This window comes from Herpailurus yagouaroundi, unplaced genomic scaffold (genome assembly GCF_014898765.1).
Source record: "Herpailurus yagouaroundi ecotype Mexico unplaced genomic scaffold, PumYag 213, whole genome shotgun sequence".
Classification (NCBI taxonomy): Eukaryota; Metazoa; Chordata; class Mammalia; order Carnivora; family Felidae; genus Herpailurus; species Herpailurus yagouaroundi.
Window position 1 is genome coordinate 7,098,817 of NW_024412444.1, and position 18,500 is coordinate 7,117,316.

The 18,500-nt window shown below is 43.2% G+C and overlaps 1 protein-coding gene across 4 annotated transcripts in view; it reads right to left on the bottom strand.

Moving 5' to 3' along the window:
- PTPRG (protein tyrosine phosphatase receptor type G) overlaps window positions 1-18,500 on the bottom strand; it is a 722,691-nt gene that overhangs the window by 334,241 nt on the left and 369,950 nt on the right. The window lies entirely within an intron of this gene.

Sequence of the window (18,500 nt, forward strand, 5' to 3'; positions counted from 1 at the left end):
CACATCACTTAACCCCCACCATTTCTCTTTGAGACAGGCTATCTTATACCCATTTCACCGATGTGGAAAGCTGTGCTTAGAGAGGTTAAATATGTTCATTCCAACCACACACTCAGGAGCAAAGCTCCTGAGATTCTACAGCTAGGGAAAGCCTGAATCTAAACCCCAGTTTTCTAGTGTACTTAGGAAGAGATGATTCCCTCATGTTTTAAGGAATAAAATTAATATATGCCTTTTAGACAGTCTATTATCCTTGATCTTGTGTTGAGAGTCAACACAGCTGTCAACAGTTTTCCACAATGTTAAACATACTCTTAGGGGCATATCCTTCTTACTGTGTATTTCTCACTCAGGTTTAGAGACACTTGGGAACTCAAAAGCTTAAGGTGTCAGATCTGTTTGAAGCAAAACAGAAATCAACACACACACAAACCTACTCTAAAATCCATACCAGTCCCCAGATAAAATGCCTGTAGGTACCAGGAAGGTAATTGAACTTCAGTGAGTGGAGCTGGGGGCATGATTACAAGGAAGGGTGGGGACTGTGGAGAACTTCAAAGCACAAGGTCAAATAGAGCTTCTCAAACACTCCCGAGTAAGCAACATCAAAAAGGTTTCATAAAGGTTGCTGCACAGTTTCTAACTTAGAAGCCTTGGAGTGGGATCTTGAGTTATGTGTTCCTTTTAAGATCGCAGGTTTGAAAACAGTTGGTCTAAGGAGAGCCAACTTCATTCTCCAGGTCATTGCTGAAATTAAGAAAGGCAGGCAGATCCAGAAAAACCGAAGATTTTTCAAACAAGGCTGGGTTTTTCCATCTTGTTTTAGTATGTGAATCAAACAGAAGCCGTCAAGATGAATAGTGTTCAACCCTTGAAGGGTGATATGTGCCTAAATTTTATCGTTTAGGGGCCAAAACAAAGCATTAAGCCACATTTCCCCCCAGGAAAACAGAACACAATCTGAGGTGGGCAGTAAAGTGATGTGAGGTGGTTTATTTTTGCTTTGGTTAGTCAAGTCAATTTTAGACTTTTGAGATGTCTGTCTGTACGGAAGCCATAAGGTATCCCCACTGCTGAGGGAAAACCACACACCAGCCTGTCCCCAGGCACTAACCCCAAAGACATCATTTGGAAATAATTCAAAGCAATAAATAACAAATGAATCAATCCATGTTTATGGAAGTTTATCTTGCCCCAAAATAGTATTTGTGTGTATAAATAAGTACCACCTTTTCCTGTTCCTGGCCTCCTTCCAGGTAGCATCTGTAGCACCTTTTAAAGGTCTCCTGGGGAGACAAAGATGAGGACAGTGATAACAAAGTTTATAAAACACTTCACTGTCTGGCTTTGTGTCCAGAATATATAACTGCTGCTGCTTCTCCTTCTCCTTCTTCGTCTTTAAAGGAGGCTGTATGCCCAATGTGGGGCTTGAACTCAAGACACTGAGATTAAGAGTCACATGTTCTACTGACTGAGCCAGCCAGGCACCTCGAGAACCCACAGCATCTTAATGAATCCTTACTGGATCCTTGCTCAAGCAATAATATTCTTCTTCCTATTTTACATATGAAAAACAGAGGCTAATAAATGAAGTAACTTGCCCAAGCTAACAGAGCTGATTAATGAAGGGGCAAGATCTTGAACCTAGTCTCTAGAGTGCCAGTTTTTACCCACACCACTGGCTGCCCTTCAAATTCCTTGTAGGGATTTGAGAAACTGGGTACCTGAGTTGGTACAAGACACTAGTTGGCACATAGGGATGTGTGATACCTCCCAAGTCCCACTATAAAGCTATTAATTGTTTTTTAATTTTATTTTTTTAATGTGTATTTATTTTTATTTATTAAAAAAAATTTTTTTAACATTTATTCGCTTTTGAGAGACAGAAACAGAGTGTGAGCAGGGGAGGGGCAGAGAGAGAGGGAGACACAGAATCCAAAGCAGGCTCTAGGCTCTGAGCTGTCAGCACAGAGCCTGACGTGGGGCTGGAACCCACGAACCGAGAGATCATGACTTGAGCTGAAGTCAGATGCTCAGCCAACTGAGCCACCCAGGCGCCCCAAAGCTATAATTTCTTACTTCTAAAAGTAAAGGGCCCCAAACCATCTCATCCTCTAATCCAGAAGGGAGGTTCACAAAATTCTATCTTGCTCAACAAAAAACAAGAGCAAAAAACAAACACCTTTGTCATATCTGGATGATTAGTCCTGCATTTGGGAAGCAAAAACAATGACTCCAGTCGGCTGTCAAACAGAGTATATTACATTTCTTGTCCCTGAGACAGATCCCATTGATCTGTTTTACTTAGACTCAGTCTCGAGAGTTGACTTCATAACTTAAGTTTATGACTTGATCAAATGATGCAGAAAAACAACCCCAAAAGCTAAATGATTATATTATGCACATTATGGAGCGCTACGTTCATGGCAGGGCAGCTGACTATACACACGGGGAATTTATCACCCTGATGCAGATGGCCTAACGCAGGGTTCCGTTTCAGTCGCTCAAAAGGAGGCTGTGTCGCACCTCAGGGAAATGTATGCCAACCCGACAACTGCATGTTAAGGAGGCATTTATGAGGCTCCCGCTGCAACCCAAGCACTGGCATCCAAGTTGGACAAGGCAGAGAAGGTCTAAGGCTTTGGGGTCTTGCACTCTAGTGGAGGAGGACAGCAGTACACAAGCAAGCGCAAACATAGGCAACCACACTGAAGGAAAACACTTCGGGAATAAGTTGAATGCGAAGCAGAACTCTCAGCGAAGCTCCCCACTGTACAGGGCCTCTGGAGGAGGTGGGCATTTTAGCTAAGCCCTGACCCATACATAACAGTGAGGGAGGGACAGTCTGTCTTTTCCTGTCTTTTTTTAAGTTTATTTATATTTGAGAGAGAGAGAGAGAGAGAGCGTGCGCATGAGCAGGCGAGGTCCAGAGAGAGAGGGAGAGAGACACAATCCCAAGCAGACTCTACACTGTCAGCACAGAGCCCGACGTGGGGCTCGAACCCACGAACTGTGAGATCGTGACCTGAGCTGAAACCAAGAGTTGGACGCTTAACCAACTGAGCCACCCAGGTGCCTCAGGGAGGGGCAGTCTGGGCACACAGAACAGCTTGAAGAAAACCTACAATGTAGAAGATAAGGACAATGCCTATAATGGTTTGCTTGGGGGAAGGGAAAGCGTATCCAAAAAACCAACAAAACAAGTAAACTTCATTAAGGCAAATCCTCCAAGCCTGATACAAAAAGGAAAGTACAAGAGTCACAGGTTATTAACTGGCTGCAGACATCTGCTTTCGGATTCAGAGAGGGGTAGCCAAACCACCTAAGTGCCATCGCTTCACCCCCAAGACCTTATCTGAGGCTTCCGGGGGAGCGGATTCGAGAGTGCAAAAACTTAACTGCTGAAACATCCATTCAAACGGAACTGCAGGACAATAGAGGATCTTCACCCAGATGCAAAGGGAAAATACGAAATTGCTTCCAAAAGACAAAACAAAATTCTCCGGACCCGTCACTCCAGGAAGATGCGGAATGCACTTCTTCCACCTTCTGGTGGAGACGTTTCTGAATGCCACCTACATGTAGAGAGAATGGAAAGCATCCTGCTGTAAGTCTGATGGTGACCTAATTGTTCTCAGGGATGGGAAAGAATTGGCAATTAACTACATCAGAAGACCTGCGCTGAGTGATTACATGTTTGCATGCTCTCCGTAAACCCGCTGCATCTGAGTCAATAAATTTGCGGAGCGCATTATACATACAGCACAGTGCATCATTCACCTAGAACTGCACAGCCAAAGAAGCCGAGCAGATGGCAAGTGAGAAAGAAATATTGATCACCATGAATAATTTTTTACTAAAAAGCGTAGAAAAACTGGATTTTAAAATATTTCAAAATAATTTATTCACTGTGGTCTCACTGTTTTACATTTCTGTTTATAAATATTTACAATGCACTACCTTCATAAAATAATTATTATTCAGTGTTCACCATAAAGAGCGAGGCATCAGAGACTGACTGTCGGTGGGTATGACTACACTAATCTGTGTGACAATATTTTAATTTAGCATTAATCCTCAACTCTTCCCAGGAAAACATACACAGCTTTATTTGTTCTGTTTCAGGTGATATTTATAGGCGAGCAACATGCATCACCATACAAGTTTTTATTTGTAGTGATTTAGCAATACAAGGGAGAGACTTCGAGGTAATATTAATGTGGAATGCTAACAAGTTTTCAACCCAACTTCCTATATACCTTAAACTAGTCAACAGAATACAAGAAGCAAATCATAGAGATGGGTATGACACAGAGCGATTTCATTAATGAATGTTTAAAAAGAGCAAGAGGCACACCGAGACGAGGACAAAGGGATGGTTAAATCACCAGTAACTAAAAACCCCTCCCAGATGTCCCATAACCAGCCCGATCGGAAATGTCACTATCTCCTGCCAGGGCTCTGAAAAGAAAGATAGGTTAAGTGCACTCTTAGACTGCTGACCAGTAAAAAATCTCAACATACAGATACAGAAGTTTTAGTATATTTCTCGCTTTAACATACCAGTAACCATGCTTTTTGGCCCTTAGGTTATTTGCTATATCCCTACATTCAACCTCCAGATTCAGTGTCTGGTACATCCACAGAGTTGAATGTTGAGGTGATTGTTAAAATAGGAATTGGTAAGTGATCAGTCCTACTGGGTCTCTCTATACCAACCACATTGTGACCTACTAGATCCTTGTTAAATATTTTTGCAACGAATAGCAGGGCTGAGGGGAAATGATACGCAGTAAGTCTGACCGAATGTTGCAGTAAGAAGGTTCTGAGAGGATTCTGTACACAGCTGGAACATGAGTATTAATAACTGTCTCTTCTTCTATTACCCTCCGTCCCTGTAGAACAAATGTGTGAGTACGCAGTGAGCATGTGTGTATGTGTGTTTGAGGGTTGAATGTTATGGTGATATATGCAATGTGAATAACTAATGCAATGAAAATTGAAAATAATTCCTCGTGGTGCACGTGGGTGGGGCGCCTGGTGCCTCAGTGGGTTAAGCATCCGACTCTTGGTTTCAGCTCAGGTCATGATCTCATGGTTTGTGGGTTCGAGTATCACACTGGGCTCTGTGTTGCCAGCATAGAGCCTGCTTGGGATTCTCTCTGCCTCCCTTGCCGCCTCTCCCCTACTCATGCTGTCTCTGTCTCTCTTACAGTTAAAAAAAAAAAAATCCCTCATGGCACTGTTTGGAGGGTGGGAATCCTATGTCTGTTGGAAATAAAAACATACAAGACAATCTAAGACAGAAACTTCCATTTTAATAAATACATTTCATTAGTTCATATGCTCTTTTGTCTTCAGGTTAAAACTACGGGGTTAGTATTTGTTCCTTTTCCCAGAAATAATGAACTTGGCAACTATCTCTGAAACTGAAAATCTGTTCTTTAATGAGTATAACATATTATGTTGTGTTACCTATTTTGGGAGTGAAGAAAAAGATATGAATCCTGTGACATTCCACAGTGATAGGAAACGGAATATTTTTATTTTATTTCAGACAATATTAAAAACATCTATTGTTAAAAAAAGAACTTCTCAAGCACTTTTGTATATATATACAGATACGTGTGTGCCTATGAGTGCCATGATTTCAGCGAAACTAAAACATAATATAAATCTTTAACTCCCCAGAGTAACCCCATATGATAATCACCCAGCACATTCCCCTGCCAAAGTAAATTTAAGACAAGGATATTTTCAATAATGGGTAACTAACTGTAGGGGAATTTGACATTCATTTATAATTGAGCAGGCAGATTTCTAGCCAGATACCTATATCGTTCAAGTTTCACACATACGTATAAACAGATTTAAGCCATAGCTGTACTTTTCAGCTGGTTTATTCCTAGTGCCTAATTCACACACATTTATGAAGATGTTGATAAATTTCTCCTAGGTCCAAAATGAGGCACCATAGTATTGCACGTTATAAATATTATTTTAAAATTAAAAACAATCTGAACATTACCATCGTCATTAGCTAATGGTTTCTAGCTTCCTCTGGGACAAGGAAAGCATTAAAATTCAATTTGTACAACATTTACTTCTTATAAAAAAAAGTGGTCATTAACATTTCCCAGTTAGAAACATCTAGCATCCTATCAGGTCACAAATAATAAAGACTTGGGTCTTCTAGATGAAGGTCTGAAAACGACTGAAGTAGGAAAAAACTAATAAAGTTCATGGATAAGACATATATACACAGGTACAGAGCAGTCAGTCATTCTTATCCATCATGTTTAATGCCTAAACTTGTAGCTTATATCCAAGAACTAAGATGGGGTTAATGTTAGATTAATTGCCAGGAGATGCCAGTACCTATGGTCATTAAATTGAAATAATACTATGATTATAAGAGTGTATCAAAAGTTGATTTGATTCGACCATTATTAGGGAAGTTTCCCAGGATAGGTTGGTGTTGTTCAATCAAACGCTGATGCCTGCATCGCTTCTACCTGAATTGATTTCTCTTCAAGCATCTCCTTTGCCCATCTGATTTGTTAAGTCTTCCGCTCCACATCTCATTGAGATGTTGTTCCCTGTACATCTCCTGATCTTTCTACTTTATGCTGCAGAATCTCATAATTTCACCACAAAATATTTCCAGTGGATCACTGCTATAACCTAGCTCAAGGAAAAGTAATGGATTTCATAAGGGATAAAGGGAAGTATCTTAGGAGTGTCAGTATCTGAAAAATCATCTTGAATTCTCCCCCTTGCTTCTCTTGAGTCCAGTCTCCTCTCTCCAATCTCGTCTGCCCAAAGTGTGCCATTTTTCAGGGTTATAAGAAACGTCTCCTCCATGAATCTCTGCAGGTCCCTATTGCTTACTTCATTAAATAAAAAAGCTCTACAAGCCAACCTTGCCTTTATCTATCATTTTATCATATACAGTCCATCAAGGTGATGGGAACATATCTTATTTATGGCTTTCCCAGCCCTAAGAGTCAGGGAACCTGTAATTCAACACCCTTGCCTGCCCAGCCTCTTTCAACACTGAAAACAAACATGTGCACGTTTAGCACTGATACTTTTTCCAACATATCATCATTACAGATTATACACAATGAGACTCAAACAAGAGTCCAGGAGGGATTTGCGCATGCACTCACACCTGGGCAGTGGACCAGTATATTTGGTGGGGGTGGGAAGTCTAGGCATGGATGGGATGTAGGTGCCAAAGTCAGCACAAAATGTGAAACCAAATAGAGTATCGTCAAAAGCACCCTCCAAAATCCCTTAGAGAGCCGACTGGAAGGCCCATCAGCCTGTCTTCTACAAAGGGTTCCAACCCATCTCTCTTTATCCAGGGAGCATTCAATACAATAGTTGGCTTACAACTTGGCCTTGGGTGGGAAAGAGACGTAGCTTGAATCTCAGAATCACATGCAGAGAGTCGCCATAGGAAGAGGATGCAGCATGTAGGAAAGCAGCAGATTTATACATGACCCCTCATCCTTTTTCTGGAGAATGTGTGCTTTAGAGCATTGTAGCCAGTGGAATTACATGTGCTGTTTAAAATTTTTTTTTTTAATTTTTAGTTATTTTATTTATGACAGACAGAGAGTGAGAGACAGAGTGCAAACAGGGGAAGGGCAGAGACAGAGGGAGACATAGGATACGAAGCAGGCTCCAGGCTCTGAGCTGTCGGCACGGAGCCTGATGTGGGGCTCAAACCCACGAACCGTGAGATCACGACTGGAGCTGACGTCGGCCGCTTAACTGACTGAGCAACCCAGGCGCCCCCATATGTGCTATTTAAATGCATGAATGTTTGTTCCCTTTCCCCCCACTCTCAGCGCAGTTGAATGGGATGAGTTAAAAGAGCGTACATCTCCACAGTCCTTCTACACTGGAGGAGAAAGTTCAGCAGTGAGCCTTGGGGCTAGAAATTATGTTAACTAGAAGAGCAGCAGGGAAGACACCCAGCCCGTGAGAAGAATCTCTCCTCCCCTACAGAACAACCACAACAATCACGTGTATTTCCCTGCTTGATTACCGCGCTGCAATAGCCAACATTAATTACTAGGGTGCCCTTAAGTAAACCTTTATGCTGCCTGGTATCCAGAAGGGCTCACATTTCTACAGAGGCACTGATAATAGGGGTTCTGCCCAGAGTTTTTTGCGGGGGAACGCAGGAGGGAGGTTAGAGCAGTTTCGTTCACAGCAAAATTGGGAAAAAGGTACAGAGATTTCCTGTATATCCCCTGTCCCCACACATGCATAGGCCCTCCCATTATCAACATCCTGTAGCAGAGTGGTGTGTTTGTTATAGCTGATGAATCTAATCTACGCTGATAACATCGTAATCACCCCAAAGTCCACAGTTTACCTTAGGGGTCACTCGTGGTGTTGCACAGTCGGTGGGTTGGGATGAATATACAATAACCTGTATCTACCATCAAGGTATCACGCAAAGTAATTTCATTGCCCTAAAAATTCTCTGCTCCACCACTCATCCCTTCACCACCTGCCAGACCCCGGTGACCCCTAATCTATACTATATATATATATATATATATATATATATATATATATATATATAATGTTTGTTTATTTATTTTGAGAGAAAGGCGGGTGGGGGACAGAAAAAGAGGGAGAGAGAGAGAGAGAGAGAGAGAGAGAGAGAGAGAGAGAGAGAGAGAATATCCCAAGTAGGCTCCACACACCGGTGCAAAGCCCGATGCAGGGCTCCAACTCACAGACCATAAGATCATGACCTGGGCCGAAATTAAGAGTCAACCACTTAATCGACGGAGCCACACAGGAGCCCCTCTACACTGGAATTTTAACTGTCTCCATAGTTTTGTCTTTTCCAGAATATCATACATATGGAACCATACCGTATGTAGCCTTATCAGATCAGGTCCAAGTTTTCAAATACTAAAGGACAAAGTCAACAATAGCAAGGCATACCCTCAACTCCTTTTCTAGCCATTCCTTTCACACAAATGCCTATGTCACTACCTTCCTTCTCTTTTATACCCCTCATAAGCCATCCTTAACAGTCAGTAGCAGAACAAAGGTGGTGCACAGTTCGGGGAGAAAGTGTAAGGCTCTGACCTATATGGGGGTGGTGAAGGAAGGTGAGTCCTGATGCATGAGTTAGTGGAAAGGCAAAACCAGAGGTGAGGGTGGTGGTGAAGGAGTTTCAAGTAGGATCAGCTGCAGGTTTAGGGCTTGCAGGGGAAACTGTGGACCTGACATGGGCCAAAGGAAGTAGGCAGGGAGAGATCCCAAAGAAAAGCCATTGCTGCATCCTGGAACGTATACTCGGACTGACAGAAAGCCACTATAAGGCAGTTAATATGACGGTAACACAATCACATTTCCATTTTAAACACCGTTCCAGATTTCTGTGCACAACACAGTGGGATCACAAGAAAGCGAACCCTGAGAGATGTCCGAAGACTTCTACAGTCATCTAAGCCAGAGATTATCAATCATAGAGTGGTGGTGAGAAGAAAAATGGATTTAAGAGAGACATTCAGGGGTATTAGGTGATGGTGAATGAAGACAGGGAGAAAGGAAGCCCAGGCTTGAACTTGACGCAAATGGACTAAGGGACCTGTGGTTCTGCAATTCCGTGGGACAGGAAGGACTGGAAGCGAGTGGGCTGGAGGTAAAGAGGCACGATGGGGGCAAATACCGAGCTGGGTTTTAAGGTGTCAAGGTGTCTTGGGGAAGAAGTAGGCTCTCCAGGCCCTAAGATCACAGAGGAGATCTCAGCCAGAAGTATCAATTTGAGTGTGCTGCTGGAATAAATGGTAATTTAAGCCATTATAAGGTTGCCTGGGGAGATAGAGCACAGAGTGAGAGGAGAAGGGACCTCCATCTGGATCCTTAGAGGAATTCCAACAGTTAAACGAATTTAATGAATGACAATGATTCGACCCTTTTATCATACAGAGCCTTGATGTGGTTACAATGACGGCCTGTCACTCCCAGATCACAAAACTGCAAAGAATTCCCCTTCACTGTGCAAAGCAGAAGTGCCCACAAAAACTTGACAATCCTGGCTGACAGGCCAGATGCCAAGATGGTCCTGTGAGGTCACTGGTGGCTGCCTGCAGGGCACTGGGGGTTGCAGTCCTTCCTAAATGTGCTAAGCATGGCCTACCTCCACTTTTGAGGTCTAAGGAATGAGGAGATTCTGCTGCTACCATTTTTTAATTTGGTTTGAGTTATTTGCTAATTCAATCAGACAAAGTGGACTTCACGAAAACCATTCTATTCAGCAGGGCACACGCTTCAGGTACTTAGTAAAAAACCAGTCGTTAGTAAACTGTCGCGCAGAAGATACCCTTGCCCATTCAATCCCCTGCAAACACTTTCTGTAGATTGCCTACAGAAGACAGTCAACGAAATGAGCTCTGGGGAGACCAAGGAAAAGTCGGTGAGTTCTCTGCTCTCAGGAAGGCCTAGGAGGACAGACTGGGAGGCATCCTGCTGCTAAATGATCCAGATCTAAACATGTAAAGAATTCCCGCCACTATACAAAGATAAAGAAGGTTTCTGAAAGGGCTGCCTGAGGGAAATTTGCAGCCTTGATGTGACATCTATAATACTAAGTGAAAGGATAGATTTCCAAAATAGCACAAAGATATAGCCTAAATAGGTTAAAGAAACACGTATTCCAAGCAAATTTTGAAAAGACAGAATTGTTATGAAACCAAGAACACGAAAAGCCACAGTTGGAGGAACTATCCCTCGCCCAACAGGAACACTTCCTCAATTGTCAGAGAAGAGGCCCCCCATAGAAAACACTGGCCACCCTAGATTAGAAGTGATTGTCACTTCTAGGGCTACCTGGGTGGCTCAGTCGGTTGAGCATCCGACTTCGGCTCAGCTCACGATCTCACGGTTTGAGGGTTTGAGCCCCCATCAGGCTCCGTGCTGATCGCTTGCTCAGAGCCTGGACCCTGCTTCGGATTCTGTGTCTCCTTCTCTCTCTGCCCCTCCCCCGCTCATGCTTTGTCTCACTCTGTTTCCCAAAAATAAATGTAAAAAAAAAAACTGTCACTTCTATTTCTAGGAACTAGTTGAAGGAGCTCAAATGGGAGGGGAAGAAGACTCTCCCAATAGGAAAGATAAGATCATGATAGGCGAACAATGACCGAAGCATTCCTAAATTCTGTGTTATCACATCTGACAACGGTTACTGTCTTTAAGAACTATGGTACAATCCATGGCCTCTTGCACTACGGACGAAAAGGAGTTTTTATCCAGTTCCAAGTTCCCGCAGTGCAAGTCTTGCACATACAGTGAGCCGGAAGGGAAAGATGGCAAGGCTTGGAGACTCTTGGGTTCATCCCCACAGGAAGTACTTGTCCGCACCACGGGACAAAGGATTATTGCAAACCCACATGATTCATCCCAGGACGTTCCACTCTTCAACATGAAAATGTTTATGAATATAGCATGCCATGTAGCACCTGAGCTCTCTTTCTAGTTTTTGACTCCTTATATTAATAATTTAAACCTAAGGTTCTAAAAATACCCAATTTCACATTTCCTGTGGCAAGCACAAATACGGTGAAGTAATTACGAGGACTGAATCAGCCAGTTCAGGTACGAATCAAGATTTCCCAGGTGAACGAAGATTTTTTCATCCAATTACCAGATGTGCAAGAAAGGAAGTGCAACCTGTCTCTAACACAACCATACCCAAAGAACCCTGAGTCAATGATTTTTTTTAATATTAATAGAAAACATTAAAGGCATGATTGCTGCTCCTGAAGTTCTTCTGGAGGTTTCAATCCAACAAGAAATACCAACAATTACTCACCCTCTCAAACCTACCATTGACACATTTTCTTTCAGCATTTACTTCATCAAATACCTACTATAGGGGAAAAAAATAAGATACAACTTCTGCAAGACTGAAACTCCCCACAGCTCCAACAGCCAAGCATATGGAAAAAGACAAGTGGAGGCATAATTTTCCTAACAGAGGTATAAAGCAAAATCACATGGGCACAACAGGAAACAAGATGGCAGCCGCTGGGACTGGGGAGGGAGGTGAACTAAATGAATGTCAGGAAGGATGGAACAATTCAGTGCAAGCATGGGAAGTACCTGCAGGAGCTGGTTCAGAAAGAACTTTGTAATCCATGCGAAGTAATTTAAGACTTTATCTTACAGACCATGCAAAACCATTCAAGGGAACCCTTAGAGGCAGGGTCCTGACCACCTTTGCAAGGTTTAACCAGATGATATGAGATATTCAAGGCAGTGGTTAAAAACCAAAAGCTCAGAGGGGCGCCTGGGTGGCGCAGTCGGTTAAGCGTCCGACTTCAGCCAGGTCACGATCTCGCGGTCCGTGAGTTCGAGCCCCGCGTCGGGCTCTGGGCTGATGGCTCAGAGCCTGGAGCCTGCTTCCGATTCTGTGTCTCCCTCTCTCTCTGCCCCTCCCCCGTTCATGCTCTGTCTCTCTCTGTCCCAAAAATAAATAAAAAACGTTGAAAAAAATTAAAAAAAAAAAAAACAACCAAAAGCTCAGAAAAAGTGGCAATGTCCTCGGTTTCACTGCCTGAACTGCCTTTTACCAGCTGTGGAAACTTAGCTCTCTCTGTCACAAATTCCTCAAATGTAAAATTAGGACACTGCTGGTTCCCAGGAAGGGTAAGCTGTGCCAAAGGTTAAGATACCCGGGGCCCTTGTGAACTAAGCGTCACACAAAGCCTCACCTTAATTACTGTTTCTGCCCTAACGATGCCCAGATCCTGATTCTCCTCCACAGACCTGATTTCTGATGCTATTCTTTATTCAGACAGCCTATACCACATCCTTCCCATATTTGTACCCCTCCAACAATAAACAGCGCCAGAATCCTCATTCTGTCTCCATCAACAAGAAAAACTATATTCTTTTTAATTTTCCATTTGCTGACTTAAATCCCCCCCCCCTTTTTTATTTCTCAGTTACAGAAAGCCCTATCACACCTGTTTTAGTTGTCGTTTGTAAAGCCATCAGGCCATGCTCTACACAACAGAGACCTTTGGCGGGGGAGGGGGGGGATGTCAAGCCACTGGCGAGACCATTTGAGCATTGCCATTAAAATCTACCACATGGGGGTACCTGGGTGGCTCAGTCGGTTAAGCATCCGACTCTTGATTTGGGCTCATGTCATGATCTCACAGTTAATGAGATGGATCCCTGTATCAGGCTCTGAGCTGACAGCGTGAAGCCTGCTTGGGATTCTCTCTCTCAACCTCTCTCTCTCTGCCCCACCCCTGCTTGCATGCTCTCTCTCAAAATAAATAAATAACATTAAAAATAAAATCTACCATACGTTAGGGTCCCACGGCATTATTTTGCTTATATTTTTTGTTCAGAACCTTTGCTATTTCTTTGGAGTGCTAGCAAGTTGAGCTCCATTACTGAAAGTGAAGAAGAAATGCCTTTCTCTTTCCCTGACAGCTGTATTCCCACTGTGACAAAGATAATCATAGACATTAACAGGGTAACAAGCTATTAGATCATCAACTCAGTGCTTCTTCCAGGCCAGGCGAAGCATCTAAAATAACACAGTATCATGACTGCATCCTCAAAGGTAAATACATTAAGCTCTCACTCCCAATTAACAAAAAGACTCTTTGCACACATACGCTAAATCCCTCTGTGCCTTATAAAATGCTCCAGGTATCCACCCTCAGCTTCCACTTGAGAGGTATTCAAACCTTTCCACCTTTTTTCTCCCTTTCTCTAATACACGCAGTCTATAGTTCCCTCGATTACCTTTGCCACTCCAGATCCAATCAACTCCTCTGCCCTTTATTGTATCTATAGCAACTATCACTCCATATTTGGAGAACTTACTCCATTCTTGACCCTGGCAACAATAGCATGAAAATGTAATAAGCTCTACGAAGAAAGAGTTTGGGGGATGTTTTGTGTACTGTTGGAACTCCCAGCATCTCAAACAACCCCTGGCCATTAAGAAATGCCCAATAATTCTTTGTTGAAAAGATGAGTAAAGGAATGAATGACCAGACCACAGTTTCCTTCTTGATCCCTTGTAGAACAGGTGTTGTTCTTGCCTAGCCTGCATCAATTCTCTCTCTCTGATGACACACTCAGGTTTCCATTGGGGGAACTCTCTTCAATCCATACTCCATCTTTTTGCAAAAGGCAAGCAAGATGTCAGGACCTCCTCTGAAAAAGGAGGCAGGCAGAAATCCAGAACTAGTCATTAGAGATATTTCTCTCTCTGAATGCAGAGAGGGACTGGTTCAAGGATAAGACCTTTATAGGAAATGTTACGAAAAGGAGTTCTTGTTCCATTAGTATTGCTAACCATAAGGATGTTTTAAGCCTCTGAATGCTAGAGACCTTTACAAGGAAAACACCCACAAAGAAAGGAAGCCAATCCAGGCAGAGGCACACAGACCTAGTCAAGCTGAAACCCAGAACTAAGTCCGGACGTTCCAATGACTCTAGCCTATAAATTCCAATTTCTGCAGCAGTACTATTCATCCTGGGTTTTGTTATATCTTCCAGAACAAGTCCTAATGGATACATGTACCTCCTGACCTTCATCTGGGCAATCCCCAACTTGAAGATTTCCCAACCATCACTGACATTTTTCCCTTGAGTACCTCAGCTGTCTGCAGGTACGAGTCCCTTCCATTGTAAGGTAGCTTCATTACCTGTTGGGGATTTTTTTCAACAATCATTCTACATACTTTGAAGAGATGCTCGTGACACAGGCCATCCACAAAACTGACCTTTAGTCTGTGAAAGTTTATCTCCTTTACAGGCCCACAAATTAGCAAGGGATCAAAAGCCCAAATGCTGACATGATTAAGGTGGACTAATTATCACCAGGAATAAAAGCAATGTCACCCTAGTCAGTCCACTTTGGTGGTTTTTGAAAGAAACGTGAGCCTTTTCTACAAAGGGATAGAGCTCTGCTGAAAACTCTGAAAGTCTACCTGACTTAACCAGAGCACACATCCCCCCAAGAAGGGATTTGAGCACAACACTCTCGCCTGTATTAGGAGCTGTCATTTCTCATCATCCCGTGTCTAAATTTGTTCAAATGTTTTCACTAATTTTCAATCATCCGGTAAAAGTATTCTAGAAGAGGTAAGATACCGAAAGGAACTCTAACGTAAGCGCAAGCTCATGTCCTACCAATTTAACAGGCTTGAAAAGGTCTTTCCGAGTTGAAAATAAACAGATGACTTCAAATTTCAGCAACAGAAAAGAGCAGGGCCAAAATAGCACACTGATGCACTAAGCAGTACTCATGACTGAGCGCAGGTATTTTTGGCCTCTTCATTTACAAAATCAAGACAGTGCTAATTCCCTTCCATGGCAGTGGAATGTACCTGCACTTGCCTTACCTTTGGATAAGCATCCCATCTGGGGGAAACAGGCACGCTGCCATTCAAGTGGCAAGAGAGAACGCTTGTGAAGGTGTAGCAGACTCGCCATCAAATAGTCCCCCAGAAAAGTACGGGACGGTGCTCCCTTCATTCTTCTTAATTCGAACCTAAGTCTTCATGAAATCATTTCTAAATTACAATCCTTCTCTGTTCCCCATTCCAAACTTCTTAGGCAAGGCAGGCATTAACATTTTTTTAGGTTTACTTACTTATTTTGAGAGAGATAGAGACAGCACACGTCGGGGGGTGGGGGGTGCAGAGAGAGAGAGAGGAAGAGAGAGAATCACAAGCAGGCTCCATGCTGTCGGCACAGACTCCAATCCGGAGCTCCAACTCACGAAACCGTGAGATCAGGACCTGAGCTGAAACCAAGAGTCTGACACTTAACCAATGGAGCCACCCAGGTGCCACAGGCATTAACATTTTTATTTATCAACATTAAAATATGATAAACTTTATGTATCGTGTGAAAAAATGTATTTAGTTTCTCAGCTTCTGCCAGTTGTAGTATTACTCTCAGAGCACAGCCGTGACCACATATCTGAGAGACAGAAAAATCTGCAACTTCTTAGCCAGTGGGATTTTATTTCCTGCTTGTGAGGGTGGAGTGGACCTTGGGACCGGATGAGGAAGCCAGAAAACACTAATCCCCAGCTGCACCTTAAGAACCTTCCAGCAAAATAAGTTTTAAAATTTTGTGCTGTCTGAATATTCCATAACTGAATCACAAGCCCAGTATTCTAGGTAACAATTTAGAGTTTGATAACAAGGGGTGAGACAGTACTGAAAATACAACGAATGAAGGAATTCATTCCATCAAAACAGGTGGTTAGGCCGAGGAGAGCTCATTTCGACAATGACGTTTTAACCACACAGGATGGGCAAGCCACTTGACCTCTCTGTGCTTCAGGCCTCGCACCTATGAGAGAGGAATAGCAATCGTGGGTAGTGCTGGTCAGTCCTCCACGGTCACCGTCAGTTTTTGTTTTTTTGTTTTTTTCCCCCACTGTCAGTTTTAATTTGATATTCAGGGCTCTCAGGACCGTGCCTGGGTATACACTAAGTGCTCAATAGTAGCCCCTCTTAGCTTTATTAATTTAGCAACAAATCACATTTGTTTACATTTGCTGTAAACATAAATAAATGTATATTTACAGCACAAGGTCATAGTTTCCCTGAGAAATCTACAGCTCAATCTTAGGTGGTTCAGGTGAGTTCATGCAATCTCTCAGATGTCCCTCCACTTAAGGTTTTCCTTCTAGGACTTTGAGCATCAGCCGCAATAGACGTCTCACCAGATATGTGTCAAAGTATGGAAAAACATTCCTGGTACTTTGCTTACAATTTGTGGACTGAGACTGTATACTTTAGAACATGTACACGTATTCCATTTCACAGTGGGTCTCAAACTCAGCTGTGCCCTTTTGCCATCCACTGCAGACCCATTTTATGGAAGAGCCAAGTGAAGATAACAAGAGAAACACATCCACTCTATGGAAGCCCTCATGACATACACCATAGCTTAAATATACTTCTTTTCTTTCTTAGCAACCATTGCGCTCTGTGCGTTAGAGCTCAGGGAGCACGTTACAAAATGCCTTTAACACCAAAGGGAATTTCAGTTAGGGAGCAGGGGTGGGGCCATCTGGGCCCCCAAAGGTAGAGATAAACACTAGTCATGTAAGTAAAAAGAAAAAAAAAGTTTTTAACCAGAGCCAGGGTATTGTCAGTAACAGCACATTCCAGAGGAAAAGACTGCAGAGTCAAGCTTAAACATTTATTTTTCAAGATTATACTCTGGCAAGGCAGAGGTTGACAACTCTCCCAAAACCATCCCTTGATGAATTTAAAGGGCTTGAAATCAGGCAATTTGATTATTGTGGGGCATGAAGCTGGCCTTTTGCAAAAGGGAGGTTCATTCTGTCATAGAGTCACAAAGTTCTTCAAACGGGGAGGCACTTAAATTCACCTTAATCTGGTATCCAGACTTGCACTGCAGTCAAGACTGTTGTGAGCTGAGAACAGAGCCTGTGTAAATGATGATAGCTGATGATGACAAAGAGTCAGCTTGTTCCTATACGAAGCCACTCACACAACAGGAAAATTCACCCCTGCCTGCTCCCGATTACAGGAGGTCAGCAGTTGTAAGAAGCATCCCAATGACAGGGACACTAATACAGAAAAACTGTGTATCATAAATACAGTGGGTCTCGACCCAAGGTTGTGTGTTCCCCAGAGGTCATCGGAGAGATTTTTGATGGTCACAACTGGGAGGCACTACTCCTAGCATCTAGTGGGTAGAGGCCAAGGATGCTGTTAAACCTCCCAGAATGAACAGGACAGCACCCACAAAATGTTATTAGCACTGAGGTTGAGAAACCCTGATATTACGGATGAAATATGGCTATTTTGTTTGCTTCTGTTTCCCAGGCACACAGCAGTTGTATTAAGTTAGTGTAAGGGAACTAAGGGAAATATAAAAAGATAACCCCAGATTTGAGGCTGCCACTGAAACTCCTGCTTCTCGAGTTCTCCAGTGTCTACACTGGGACTGGTGATGATCTCTACCCCATCAGCTAAATATCAGCTATCCAACTGTGTCATAGTGGAAGTCTGCCCATTTCATTCATTCTTTGTTTAAAGGGACTCACACATTGGGGCATCCGGGTGGCTCCGTTGGATTAGAGGCCGACTCTTGATTTCAGCTCAGGTCATTATCTCATGGTCATTACTTTCAAGACCTGCGTCAGGATCTACGCTCACAGCATGGAGCCTGCTTCGTATCCTCTGTCTCTCTCTCTCTCTGACCCTCCCCTGCTCATGGTCGCTCTTGCTCTCAAAAAAAAAAAAAAAAAAAAAAAAAAAAAAACAGGGGCGCCTGGGTGGCGCAGTCGGTTGAGCGTCCGACTTCAGCCAGGTCACGATCTCACGGTCCGTGAGTTCGAGCCCCACGTCAGGCTCTGGGCTGATGGCTCAGAGCCTGGAGCCTGTTTCCGATTCTGTGTCTCCCTCTCTCTCTGCCCCTCCCCCGTTCATGCTCTGTCTCTT